This window comes from Suricata suricatta, chromosome 17 (genome assembly GCF_006229205.1).
Source record: "Suricata suricatta isolate VVHF042 chromosome 17, meerkat_22Aug2017_6uvM2_HiC, whole genome shotgun sequence".
Classification (NCBI taxonomy): Eukaryota; Metazoa; Chordata; class Mammalia; order Carnivora; family Herpestidae; genus Suricata; species Suricata suricatta.
Genome location: NC_043716.1, coordinates 17,679,851 through 17,693,782, shown reverse-complemented (window position 1 = coordinate 17,693,782; position 13,932 = coordinate 17,679,851). Strand labels below are relative to the sequence as shown.

At 49.6% G+C, this 13,932-nt stretch overlaps 1 protein-coding gene across 4 annotated transcripts in view; it reads left to right on the top strand.

Annotated features, from left to right (window-relative positions):
• Positions 1-13,932, top strand: part of KSR1 (kinase suppressor of ras 1) — a 155,481-nt gene that overhangs the window by 57,761 nt on the left and 83,788 nt on the right. The window contains exon 1 of one of the 4 annotated variants that reach the window (XM_029928995.1): positions 3,596-3,643. The exons of the other annotated variants lie outside the window; for them this stretch is intronic. The gene's annotated coding sequence lies outside the window, so the exon portion shown is untranslated. Of the gene's footprint in view, positions 1-3,595; positions 3,644-13,932 lie in introns of those variants that run through there. 4 annotated transcript variants of the gene reach the window in all.

Below are 13,932 nucleotides of genomic sequence, written 5' to 3'. Positions count from 1 at the left end.
CTCCGCCACAGGGAGGGGACCCTCTGCTCAGGGGACAGCAGGGGACGCTGCCTTCAGCCTGTGGTTACCTGTTTCCCCAGCAGACGAAAGGGGGGGGTGAGACCCACCCCCACCAGAGGATATCTGGCCGCGTCAGAGCAGCTAGAGAGAAGGCAAGCTTTGGAGACGGCGTAGTAGTTTCCGTTCGCCTGTCTTCCTAACTAGAGTCTTGGACGATTGGAGCTGAAGTCATGACATCCCTGTGTGAAGGGAACCAAGACCGAGGTGCTGGTGGCCTCTGTCAGCTTTCTGATCTGGGAAGTTCTGTAGACAAGTCTGTCTTGTGCAGTGGGCTTCCAGCCTTCAAGCACTGGTGACTGCGACCACCAGGAACATTATTGGCCGCGATGGCTCTTAACCTTGTCGGCACATTTAAATCACCTGGGATGCTTTCATTTAAAAACATTTTTTTCACGTTTATTTATTTTTGAGAGATAGAGCATGAGCAGAGAGAGAGGGAGACACAGGATCTGAAGCAGGTTCTAGGCTCTGAGCTGTCAGCTCAGAGCCCAACGCGGGGCTCGAACTCACAGACATCAAGATCATGACTTGACCCGAAGTCAGATGCTTAACCGACTGAGCCACCCAGGCACCCCTGGGATGATTTTATAAATGTATATATTTTTGTGCATTTATTTTGAGAGAGTGAATGAACAGGGGTGGGGTACAGAGAGAGCAGGGGAGAGAGAATCCCAAGCAGGCTCTGTGACCTCGGCACAGAGCCTGATGCAGGAACTGTGAGATCATGACCTGAGCCGAAATCAAGAGTTGGACATTTAACTAACTGAGCCACTCAGACACCCCATCTGGGATGCTTTTAAAACATACTGATGTTGAAGGTGCAGCGGCGGACAGACAGACTTCATACCTCCGGGGTGGGTCCCCAGCACCGCTGTCCCTGTACTGTGTCCCAGTAGTCCCATACACAATGAGGGATGAGAGCGTCCGTTCCAACGCCAGAGCCGAGAAGTCAGTTCCAGTCACTTGTCCCTCCCTTGGATTTACCCACAAGGAGGATGATGGGGAGGCAAAGGCTACTCTGGGAAGGGCAGACTGGGGTGGAGCCCAGTGTCGTGTGGGACTCAGGCTTTCCCCCCCAGTACTGCTGCCTCCTTACTCCTCGTGCTCATGGTTGGGGGAAAGGAGCGCGCTTGTTTGGGATGATGTTAATAATAAATTGTCTGCTGTCACCCATGCTGGTAGGGAGACTAAGCTTCGTGTCACTTTGTCCTAGAAGGCTTGCCAGCAGCTCCCAATTAGTGTTAAGTGTTCCCGTTGTTCTCCGCGCTCCCTTTAGCAGCACGGTTATTTCTGGGCCGTGAGCTTCCTGGGGTTATAGCCGTTGTTACAAACTGGTGCGTGGACAGCGCAGGCGTTCGGGGAATGTTGGTGGCATGGGAGGGTGGAGGCGGTCGGGAGGCTTCTGTTGTCCTTCTGTCTACCCTTCTGCCTCCGAAGTGAGTCCAGATGAAAAACGCACAGCCAGGCAGAGTCAGGCCAGATGAGACCGGGAAGGGGCCATGTACTTGATTGCAGGAAGACTGGCTTACCTAAAGTAACAACCACAGCCCCTCCGTGCAGCCCTGCCTCCCCCCGCCCCGGCCCTCCTGCTCAGCTCCCGCTGGCAGGGGCAGCAGCTCCCTTCGGCAGGAGCAGATCAGGATCTGTGTCGCAGCTGGAGTCTCTGGCTTGTGTTTGGAAATAAACAAGTTGGTCCCTTTCTCCGCCTGGGACTTTTCCTTTATCAGGAGATACTCACAAGCCACCACCCAAGATTCGGTGGTTTCCTTTCAGCAGCTGGAGAACTGTGGGGGAAAGCAGGGAGGGCTCACGGCGGTGAGACACCCCCAACCTGCCCTCGTCTGTGTTCGTGTTGGTTTGGGGGGAGGCCTTGAGGGTGTGGGTTTCTATGAAGGGATCGTGGGGGAGTAGAGGCAGAGGACTTTTTTTCCCATCAGATGCCGTGAGAGGGAAGGGAGTCTGTATCCCCCTTGCAGGGAGGTAGGATATGGAGAGAAGAACGTAGGCACCCGTTCTGAATGTTGGCTGCCCAGCTGGGTTGCTTTCTGCAACGTGGGCCATCCCCACATAGCAGCCAGGCAGCCTTTTGGGGAGAGGGGCACACACTGAGGGTATTCTTGTTTAGCTGCTGTAGCTAATTCAGAGCGTTCATGTGGCTGGTGGGAGGATGGATACGGAGGTCAGTGGGAATATTTCCTGCCACCATCATGGTAGGTAGGAACTGGTGGTTCAGAAAAGCATGTGGCCTGGCTCGGGGGAAAGGCCCCTCTCTCACACTGGGCCTGTGAGTAGGTACAGGCTACTCTAAAAAGGAAGCTGACTCTATCTCCTAAAGTCAAGGGATGCACATACCTGAGAGCCAGAAATTTCACGACTCATGTCTAAATTAGGAAAACTAGCCAGCAGGTGCTCAAAGATGTGCATTGCAGTGTTTTTGGTTATGAAAAGTTGGGAACAACCTAAATGCCTATCAGCAGGGAAATAGGTCAAGAAATGATGGTGTATTTGCATAATGAAGAGCTCTTCAGAGATTAATGTACGTGAATCGGCCATGTGCCAGCTACATTTAAGAAAAGATGGGTGGAAAGTCAAGTCGCAGAATCTGTGTAGTAACGATAACCATATGTGTAAAGTTAAAACGATCAAAACAATGTAGCAAAAAAATACTAAACCTAGGCCGGAAAGATACCCACCAGCTTCACTTTGGTGGCTGCCTGTGGGGAGGGAGAGGAAGTAGAAGGTTCTAGGGGAAACCTTAAGGGGAATTTTAACGTTATTGCAGTGTTTCATTTCTTAATAAAAATGCCTGAAGCAAATGTGATAAAATGTTAACGTTTATTAAATCTAGTGAATATATATTATATCCCTCTCTCTTTTTTGGGGGGGTGTTTGAAATATTTTATTTAAAAAATGAGAGACCTGTCCTTGTCAATGAGTTGCTTATAACCTGGTAGGGAAAATTTGCAAATAGCTTGCCAGAAACCCCGAGATATGAATGTTGGTGTTACTGACCAAGACAAGGAATCAAGAGACTACTTTGGATGGAATGTTAGTAAAATTACATTCAGCTGTATTCACAATGACATCAGCAACATAAAATCACAGTGATTCAAACAAGTTAATTTTCTTACACATAAAAGAGGTCTGGCGGTAGGTAGCCCCAGGTTGGTATAGTGGATCCACAAAGATGTCGGGAAGTCACAGTCCTTCCAGCTCATTCCTTCCCCCTTCTGCCATTCCTTGTCCTCCTGCTCCAAGATAGCTGCTGGAGCTCCAGCTATCACATCATCTTTCCAGGGAGTGGGTGGCCAAAGGACTGGGGGAAGGATGTATTCTTTACATATTCTTTTTGAAATTACTATATGACCCTTCCATTTAGATGTCATTGGCCAGACATTGGCTAGGCTCCCGTAGCTGGAAATGGGCCAACAAACGATCGGCACTCTGTTAGGAAGAGTGGAGAATGGGAAGTGGGAGGCAACTAGATGATGAAAGACAAGAGAGAAAGAGGTTGACTCAGACCTGCCGAGCGCGTGGTGCCTCTGGGCCACACAGGCAAGCCATCCTTTCTGAAGTTACACAGGTGGGTCTGGAGCTTGTGGGGGGCGGGGGGCGGGGGTCGGGGCCCAGAGTTTCTGGTTAAGGAGGTGTCGGTGTGCAGGTGGTGATGGGTGTCCTGGGAAGGAGGCTGCTGAGCTGTTAGAGGAGAAGCACAGCCAGAAAGCCGGAGGCGGGCGTGCCGCAGAGGGGGAGGGGCTCCCTGTGCCCGACGCCCTAGTGAAGTCCAGCGGATGCACGTGGAAGTAGGAAGACGAAGTCTGGGGGCTTGTGCGAGAGCGAGTGAAGTGGAGAGACCGAGACGGGTGACGTAGTAAGAAATGATCAGCTGAGGGATGGCGTCAGGACCTTTGAGCCTGAGGGAAGAGGAGGGAAGGTGTCTTGTTTTGTTTTGATTTTTAAATTTTTATTTATTTATTTATTTATTTATTTGTTTATTCATTTATTGAGAGACAGAGAGATAGCATGAGCAGAGGAGGGTCAGAGAGAGAGGGAGACACAGAATCTGAAGACAGGCTCCAGGCTCTGAGCTAGCTGTCAGCATAGAGCCCGATGCGGGGCTCAAACCCATGAACAGTGAGATCATGACTTGAGCCAAAGTCGGACACTCAACCGACTGAGCCACCCAGGCGCCCCTTCATTAGAAATGATTAAAGAATTAAAAAGCCTCAGCCCATGAAGTTATAAATGTTGGGGCATTTTCCTATCATGGCTGAAAATCTGATCCTCCTAGATACACAGAGTTGAATGCTTTCAGTCACTCAAATCGGTGGTTCAAAAATCTTGGCTTTCGTTAATTTGCATACCACTTATTTAATATTAAACTGTACTATTACTTTGGAGGGGGTGGCCTAGAATCAACCAGGTTGTATACTGCACAAGGGGCTGAGAGATGCTGAAATCCAGACTGCCCCCATTTGCCAGACATGTGCCCTATGCACGGCTGTGTCTCCCTAAAGGCGGGGGCACCCTCTTTCAACTTCGATAAAGGACTAGTTCTGGCCCTGACCTTGGGCAAGTTCCTTAACCACTCTGTGCATATTTCTTCTTCTGTTGTCAGGATAAATACTCAGACTTGTGCCTCGCACATCGTAAGCACCGTATAAGGATTAGTGGCTGTGATTCAATTTAATTGGGGGTGTGATCTGAGCCTCCGTCTCCTTTTCTGAAGGTTTATCTTGTTGGGTTTGCCAAAGCCAGGTGTTCCGGAGAAGGTGGGTCTCTTGATTGCTTATACTTTGGTCGCTGAGCTTGCTGATTCTTTCCGAGGATTCCTTCCAAATCTTAAGCTTTCCCAGAGTGTATCTTGCTTTTAAGGCATCTGACCTTAGCATTTCTGGCGCTTTCTTCATCTGAAAGATAATGGAGTGGTCGGGGTCAAGGACACACCCCAGGTAGGCTGACACAACTTGGAATTGAGAATTTTGCCTAAAGTCTCTTCCTAAGTGTAAGACTGGAGGGGCGGGCAGGTTCCAGGGGGGAACGAGAGCGTTCTTCTCCAATCCAGGCTGTGGAAAAGTGCAGCCTCACCCTGCAGCATAACAGGTCTGCTTAGGAACTAGGAGCTGACTTCTTGCCCATTTGCTCGTTCTGGACACAAGTTCAGACCACCCACGAAACAGAACAACATTAATGTCTCAGGCTCCGACTGAAGGTCTAATCTGGGTCATTGCCATCTTGAGAAGAAATGTTCGTGTTTTCTAGATTTTAGGACAGATACCTCCCCAGAGTTTAATGTTTCTGAAATTGGGATGCATCGTATGCTGGCTTCATGGGACACTTCGTGTTTTCCCAAAAGTCCTTCTTATATTCATGGCGCATTTTACAAATGCGTATTCCTCCCTCATCTGTGTGTGTTCAGAATGAATTTTGTTTTGGTCAGTAGAAAGGGATCTGACTTTGTTGGCTTCTGAGAGAGAGTTGATGCCCCGCCCCCACCCGTGTATCAGGTAGGTGCTCTGTCTTTGAAGGACATGGGAGCTTAAGAATGATTCAGTAACTTGTTAAAGGTCACACAGCCAGAAAATAATGGAGCCACGATTGGAGCCCAGCTCTGTCTGACCCTAAAATTTGGTCCTTTCTCCTTCCCCAACAGGCCTGATCTGTACTTCTGACTTCTACTGTTTTGTCTCTGCAATACCCCCTTCTCCTCCCACTAAAATCCCATCTGTCATTTGTTCATTTTTGAATAACGTTATGTGTTTATAAAGAGAACACATGCTCTTAGAGAAATGCAAAAAAAAAAAAAAATTTCAAAATAAGATTCTGTATTTCCAGTGTTTAAGTTTTGATACATTTGTTTTGCTAGAAACTACAAATTGACCTGGGTAAAGCTGAAAAAAGAAAAATTTATGCTTTGAAAATGGTTAAAGGAAAAATCAGGATTATATTGTAAATGTAGAGTTCTTCCCTTGAATTGTTACCTTGCTGTGATATCACAGGTGTCGCCCGTGTCATTAAAAATTCTTTAAAAAATGGGAATTTGGGGGAGTACCTGGGTGGCTCAGTCGGTTAAGTGTCCGACTTCGGCTCAGGTCTTGATCTCACAGTCAGTGGTTTGAGCCCCGTGTCGGGCTCTGTGCTGGCAGCTCAGAGCCTGGAGCCTGCTTCAGATTATGTGTCTCCCCCTCTCTCTGCCCCTTCTCTGCTCTCTCTCAAAATAAACAAACATTAAACGTTTTAAAAATAAATAGATAATGGGATTTTTTTTAAGTTGCTGCAGTTTTCTGCTATAGAAACATAACAAACGTAGTTCCCCACTTCCCCACGCGTGGCTATTTTAAGATCCACTTCCTCAAATAGCCCTACACGCATGCTTCCTTGTTTCTTAAGGATGCATTCCTAGAAGCGACTCGGCGCTGTTTTGTAAGGCCACCGCCTGCTTCTTCTCTATCTTCCTGAAGGGTGGCTGTCCAGCTCACCGCCCCCACCCCCACCCCAGGACTGGGGTGGCTCTATGGCGTTGCCATAACTCCGTTTGTTTTCATTTCATGTATGCCTGTTTGTGATTAAGGTGGAAGGGCTTGTTAGGATTGCTCTGGTCTAGAACTTTCCTTTGAGATGAGCAGGTATGTCTCCTTGCTGTTGTGGGCTCCACCTCGTTCTTCAAGAGCCCACCTTTTCCACGACCCCTTTCCTGCTACCTGCCACTTCTCTGAAGCTAGAAGTTTGTTTGTTTTAATTTATTTTGAGAGAGAGAGAGAGAGAGAGAGAATGTGAACACATGTATGAGCAGAGCAGAGAGAGAGAGAGAGAGAGGGAGGGAGAGAGGATCCCAAGCAGGCTCCATAGTGTGGTCAACACAGAGTCTAATGTGGGGCTCAAACTCAAAAATATGAGATGATCTGAGCCAAAATCAAGAGTCGGATGCTTTTTAAAAAATTTTTTTAATGTTCATTTATTATATTTTTTTGTTTTCTTTTTATTATTTATTTTGAGAGACAGAGAGAGACATCGCAAGCAGGGGAGGGTCAGAGAGATAGGGAGGCACAGAATCTGAAGCAGGCTCCAGGCTCTGAACTAGCTTTTAGCACAGAGCCCAATGCGGGGCTTGAACCCACAAACTGTGAGATCATGACCTGAGCCGAAGCTGGACGCTCAACCGACTGAGCCACCCAAGTGCCTCTGAAGCTGGAAGTTATTTTTATTTTCACCTCTAAGACCTGCTAGCAACTCATATCTTAACTTGTCAAATATCCCTTTGCATGATAACCTAATGTCTTTGCCCCTAATGGAATCTAGTCTTTAAGGTGGGAAATGGGTCTTACTCATTTCTTTGTTTTTATATTTTTTAATGTTTGTTTATTTTTGAGAGAGAGACAGAGTGTGAGCAGGGGAGGGGCAGCGAGAGAGGGAGATACAGAATTCAAAGCAGTCTCCAGGCTCTGAGCTGTCAGCACAGAGCCTGATGCAGGGCTCGAACTTATAAACCAAGAGATCATGACCTGAGCTGACGTTGGACACTTAACTGAGCCACCCTGGCACCCTAGGAAAAATTCAGCAAAATGAATCTAATGCTATCTTGTCACATTGTTGTCTTCCTTTCTTCGTCTTTCCCTTCTGAATCAGTGAGGTTTTGCTCCATTGAGTACCTGTCAGGGCTTTTGCAGGAAGGCCGGCCGTGGTGGCCCCAGACTGCTGGGTCGGCGTCAAGTAGGTTGGCCTCCTGCCCAGACTTCTCCCCTTCCTGGAAGAGAATCACCATCACCTCCATTTTCCTCTTCTGACAATTTAAACAGTAGTATTACCACTAATCACCTTACAAAAATTGGTATGTGGTCATTCTAGAACATTTGGAAAACAGAAGTAGAAGGAAGAAAATGATTACCTGTAGCCTTCCCCTGGGGAGCAGCTTGCTTTGAGCTTTTCTTTTAGCTGCAGTTTCGAGGCCAACGTGTTGGGACCATCTCTCATGCAGTTCTTTGGGCCCGCCTTTGTCACTCAGTAGACCCACACACAAAAACTCCCTGCATGTTGGTAAATGCATTCAACGGTTTTGTGACACTGTAAGTGGCTTTTACCATAACCCACTCAGCACCGCTGCCCCGGGCGGGCCTGGGGATGTTTCCGCTGTGTCTCTCTTGTGAGCCGGGTTGGACAGGTCGTGCCCAGTGTTACTCCAGCTTCTCTGAGCTGTGCTCCCGGGGGTGGGAGACCTGCACGGGCCCTTCCTCCCCTTCTCTTCCCTTTGTGGCTGGTGCCCCATTTGCCTCTCAGTTCATGTTTCCTGGTGTCTGTGTGTGGCAACAGATTGAGAAATGGCTTCCTTAGTAGGAGGAAAACTCAACTGTTTCACCTCGAGGAGCTCGCGCAGGAGTGCACAATCGTGGCTTGTGGGCGTTGGGACCTCAGTGTCACCTGGCCAGCCCCTCTGCCCTCCTAGGCTCCTAGGGGGAGGGAAGGCTTAGCCTTTGAGGGGGCCATAGGCCTCAGACCCGGCAAAGCTGGACTTCCCCAGCAGTAAGCTCTGGCCGCTCTCCTAGGTCCCCAAAGGAGTTTATCGTGAACCCCCAAGTCTGTTTTCAGACTGGGCCCAGACTTAGACCCTATGTGGCAGATCGGCCCTGGGTGAGCCTTATAGAGCTACTGGGATGGGGCAGCAGAGCAGTTCTGGAATTGTCTTTAGCCCCACTCCTCTGAAGAGCTGCTCAGGGCAGGCCATTGAGCTCCTGAAGCCATGATCCCCCTCAAGGGGCTGCAGTTACAAAGGTCCCGGAAGCCCAGGGCCTGGGCGATGGGGAGACCCTGCCTGGGCTCACACCCTACCCTGGACAGTCACTCTGTGTCAGTGTCAGTATTCACCCCCGTGTGGGTATCCTGACACCTCCCCCAATGACATGAGTCAGCATTTATAAACTTCTTTAAATAGTCCCCGATCTGCTAAGTAAGAATAGGGAACCAGATGGGGCACCTGAGTGGCTCAGTCGGTTGGGCTTCTGACTTCTGCTCAGGTCATGAGCTCATAGTTTGTGGATTCAAGCCCCACATTGGGCTCTGTGCTGACAGTTCAGAGCCTGGAGCCTGCTTCAAATTCTGTGTCTGCCTCTCTTCTGCTCACATTCTGTCTCACTCTCAAAAATAAATAAAAATTTAAACAAATAATCCTTCCTTTCTAGAAAAAAAAAAAAAGAAAGAAAGGAAAGAAAAAGAAAAAGAAAAAAAAGAATAGGGAACCAGAGGCCCAGCTAAGCTTGTTTAGGCAGCAGGTTGAACCTGGGCCTTCCAGGAGCAAGAGCCCTGGAGAAGAGCCAGGAGACCGGGGGCCTGTCTTGGCACTGCCTTTTGACCTTCTGTGATACTAGGTCTCTGTCCTGCCCTGGGCCTCCTATTCCTCATTGCTTATTCACTGCCCGTGTGAAATGACCTTAAAGACTTTCCCATTTTAGAACACTGTAGCATTATGTGGTTTAAAGACATTGCAGAGATCTCAAGAAGGGCCGGGTCCTGTCCATAGCCCCTCCTGGTTGGCACGGTCCTTGGCCAGGGCCCACTGCAAAGACTGGCAGGCAGGTGGTCCGGAGCCCTTCAGGGTTTGTCTGGAGTTTTCTCTGCCTCTGGAGGGGGAACTCCAGCATGTGGGTCACCCAGCAAGGGGCCTTCAGAGAACTGGCCTCCTTGGGGATGTGAGACAGGTGCTGTCTTGCGTGGCAGAGTGAGGCTGGGGTGTGGCCAGCTCTGCCCACTAGCTCACTGTGTGCCCTGAGGTCTGTGAGTGAAATCGGGTCTGATGCAAAAGCCTGTGTGCATCTCATACCCCGAGCTGTTCCATCAGATGGCTACACGTGTGTAGCTCTTGCAGTCGGAGACCCAAGTCCTCTCTGTGGACAGGTAGGAAGCAGGAGGATGTGGATTGCAGGCCTCTGTGGGCAGAGGAGGGGGGTTAAAGCCGGTCGACTGTCTTCTAGGTTCCATGGGTCATCCAGGCCTTCTAGAAGGTTGTGGCCTCCTATGGGCCAGGTGTCAGAGTGTCACTTGGGTTTATGCACTAAGTGATGTGTCTGCCTACACCAATGCGGGTGGAGCACAGTGGGGAGAGCGGGGTGTAGGGCGGCCTAGGAGAAGATGAAACCCAGTGCGTTGAGTCAAGAGGGGCAGTGGTGGGTCCTCTTGGGTTTAAGCTGGCTCTCAACCCAAGACTTTGGGTTTTCTTGCTTATAAAAGAGTATCCTCATACGCACATACTCAGCACTGGCCTGACTCCCAGTAGGGCCCCTGATATATCAATCAAGGAGGTAATAGAGCCCATGCTTAGAGCTTGGATTCCGCAGGTAAACTGCCTGGGTTCAGATTTTCCCTCTGCCATTTACTAGCTGGGTGACTGGGGCCTCAGTTTACCCCTCTGTGACATGGGGATGGTGTTAGGGCCTCCCCCACAGGCTTGTTAGGAGGAGTAAGTGACTAAATACATGTGAAGCACTTTAAAGCTGCATCCGGCACATATTAAAGGTCTTGTCAGTGTGGATACCTGATTTCTTCAACAAGTTGCAGTCAGTTAGTTTTCTGGGAGGCTGCAGGCAGCTCACCTGCTGGCTTTGTTTGGAAGCAAGTCCTCTCTGGCCAGCTGGGGCCTGTCCAGGGTGGCAGGTGTGGTGCGCGTGTGTCTTTGAGCTGTGTCAAAGAATGGCGCCCATAAACAGCCCATCAGGCCCGGCGGCTGCTCTGCCCGCCCCTCCCCTGCTCTCCTTGGCTTGATTCCTCAAGTTGTTTGCATCTTTAAATTCTTTAATATTTAAAATAAAAAAGAATTTTTTTTTTTTTTTAAGTAATCTCTACCTGTAGTCCGGGGCTCAAACTCACGACCCTGAGATCAAGAGTCACCTGCTCTACTGACTGAGCCAGCCGGGCGCCCCCGGTTACGTGCATCTTCATAGTGGTTCTGGTTTGCCTCGCTTTTCCGCTCTGTCCCCTCACAGAGGTTCAAGTAGCACGGATGTGGACCTGCTCTTGGCTTCCTGGAAATAAAGTGAGGGTCAGGAAGGCCATGCCCTGTGGCGCGCTTTCACCTCACGTTGGCCTTGTCTTCGTTTGCCCCTTTTCAAGGAGCACATGGGAGTAGCCTGGGATGTGCCACGTCAACAGATTCATTCAGGAACATGTTTAAAGAATTTCTTCCTTAAGTTTATTTTAATTTATTTTGAGACAGAGACAAGGGAAAGCAGGCGGGGGAGGTGCAGAGAGAGAGAGGGAGAGAAAAATCCCAAGCAAGCTGTGAGATCATAACCTGAGCCGAAGTCAAGAGTCAGACATTTACTCGACTGAGCCACCCTGGGCACCCCAGGATCATGTTTAGCAATAAACATGTCAGTTCAACTGCTTTCACCGATAACACGGAACTAGAATTTTTATGACAGAGGTGGCTGGTGCTGAGTGTTAACAGTCTTCCAGGCCTAGGGCCAAGCACTTTACGTTTCCTTCCCATGAAGGCAGCACTATTATTTCCCCATTTTACAGATAAGAAAACAGAGGTGTATGAAGGTTAACTTAAGTTGCTCATGTAAAGGTAACTGGACAACGGGTAGGGGTGGGATTTGAACTCAGGTCTGTGAGGCTCTAAGCCTGAGCACCTGGCCATTGCTCACCATACTGCTGCTGACCCGCATTCCTGGGCTGGTTCGACAGGGACTTTGTGTTATCTCAGCCCGTTCTGGTGCTCTGCTATTTTTTTTTCCACCTTGCTCTGTCCAGTAAAATGAGAGCTGTGAAGACTTTATAACAAGGAAGGTCGTGGGAAATTGAATGACCTTCACAGATTGCTTACAAGAAGAGGTGTGGGGGCGCCTGGGTGGCTCAGTTGGTTAAGCCTCTGACTTCGGCTCAGGTCAGATCTCACGTTCGTGGGTTTGAGCCCCGCGTCAGGCTCTGTGCTGACAGCTAGCTCAGAGCCTGGAGCCTGCTTCTGGTTCTGTGTCTCCTTCTCTCTCTGCCCCTCCCGCTCTCATGCTCTGTCTCTCTCTCTCTCTCTCTCTATCAAAAATAAATAAAACATTAAAAAAATCTTAAACAAAACAAGAAGAGGTGTGGATGGCGATGCCAAGTGGCCCCCCAGACTCACTCCCCTACGAGGCATCTGGGCAGCGGCCCTCATGAGACTTCATGTTTCAGGAGTACTTGATTTTAATCTCTATACTGGAAATCAGTAAATCTGGGGTTGGAGGGGAATACCTCGTGCTCAGAGCTCTTTGTTTCTATAGCTGGGCGTTCCCTCTTTTCTACCGGGAGACCGCACAGGTGTCAGCAGATCAATAATCGACACCTGCATTGGGACACTTGCCTTTTGAGGCTTACCCCCAGCCTCTGATCCCAGTCTGCCTGTCAGCTGTCATGTCCCAGGCCTTCCCACAATTGAGGCCGCAGAGAAGGTAGATGGGGACAAATATTTGCTGGGTACTTGTAGCAGGCCAGCTGCTGGACATGTATTAGATCATGTTTGTCTTCACAGCCATCTTTTGAGCCCACCGAACACCCGCCCCCCACTGCATCCTTTACAAAAGGGGAAATAAAGGCATAACAGCTCAGACATTCTGTCAATTGCCTGTGGTCCCTTAGCTTAGCATGGGGGTGAGACTTTTTTTTAATTTTTTAAATGTTTATTCACTTTTGAGAGATAGAGAGCACACATACACACACACACACACACACACACACACACACACACACACACAAACGCGCTAGACGGGGGAGGGGCAGAGAGAGAGGGAGACACAGAATCCGAAGCAGCTCCAGGCTCTGAGCTGTCAGCACGGAACCCAATGTGGGACTCAAACCCACGAACTGTGAGATCATGACCTGAGCCAAAATCTGAGGCTCAACCAACTGAGCCATCCAGGTGCCACATGGGGGTGAGATTTGAACTTGTCTCTATCTGATGCGAGTCCCCATGATCTGCTGGACCCACTGCCCTTCGTATGGTAGCATGTTTCCTGAACATGTGGGTCAGGGAGGGCCAGACAGAACCAGCAGCCCTAAGCTGGCTGGAGAGGGCTCCTCCTGGGTCTGGCCCCTCAGGCAAATGCTGCCCAGTCTGGCCTTTGTCTGACCCACCTCTCCGGCTGCAGGCTGCAGGGATGTTGGAGATGGAACTGTTGGAGGAGTGGCTTTTTCTCTAGGCAGGAGCAGGGTTCTCCTCCTCCCTGAGGAAGGGGGGGCGGGGGCGGAGGGACAGAGCTCCGGGGTGGGGAGATACCTGGGCTGGGGGCTGCCTGGGGACTCAAGCAGCTTTGCCAATAGGTAGTAGGCCCCTCCCCCACATGAAGCGCCAAATCCCAGTAAATCAGATACCAGGGCTCTCTGCCCTGTTGGCTCTTTTGCTGGGGAAACTCAGCCCCTTCAGCTTCCTGCATTCCAGCGTGTTGGCGTGCCAGAAATTCCCTGGACAAGCAGTCAGGGAAGCCTTCTCCTTATAGTAAAAGATGCTAATAAAACCTCTCTAGAACCTGCTCCTTCCCTTACACCCACATTGCCACTCACTAAATTACGTTTTGTTCTTGTCATTTCCTGAATCGCGGTGACTTTTTAATTGATTCCCTTGTCTCTCTGGTGTCTCCACACCCGCTTCAATCTGTCCTCCACATGGCTTCCAGAATGAGGATCGTTCAAAAATGCAAATTGGATCACGTTTTTTTCCTTTGCTTCCTGCTCCATGCCTGCGAGATTGTAAGCAGATGTTTTCGTGTGGCCTTCTGGAACCTTCTAGAACCTTCCTGGACCTGCATGAGTGGGCCCTGCCCCCTGGCTGACTTTGGTCTCCTGTGTTTCTCCCTCCTCTGTACTCTTTGGCTATTTGCTATATATATATATATATATATATATATATAT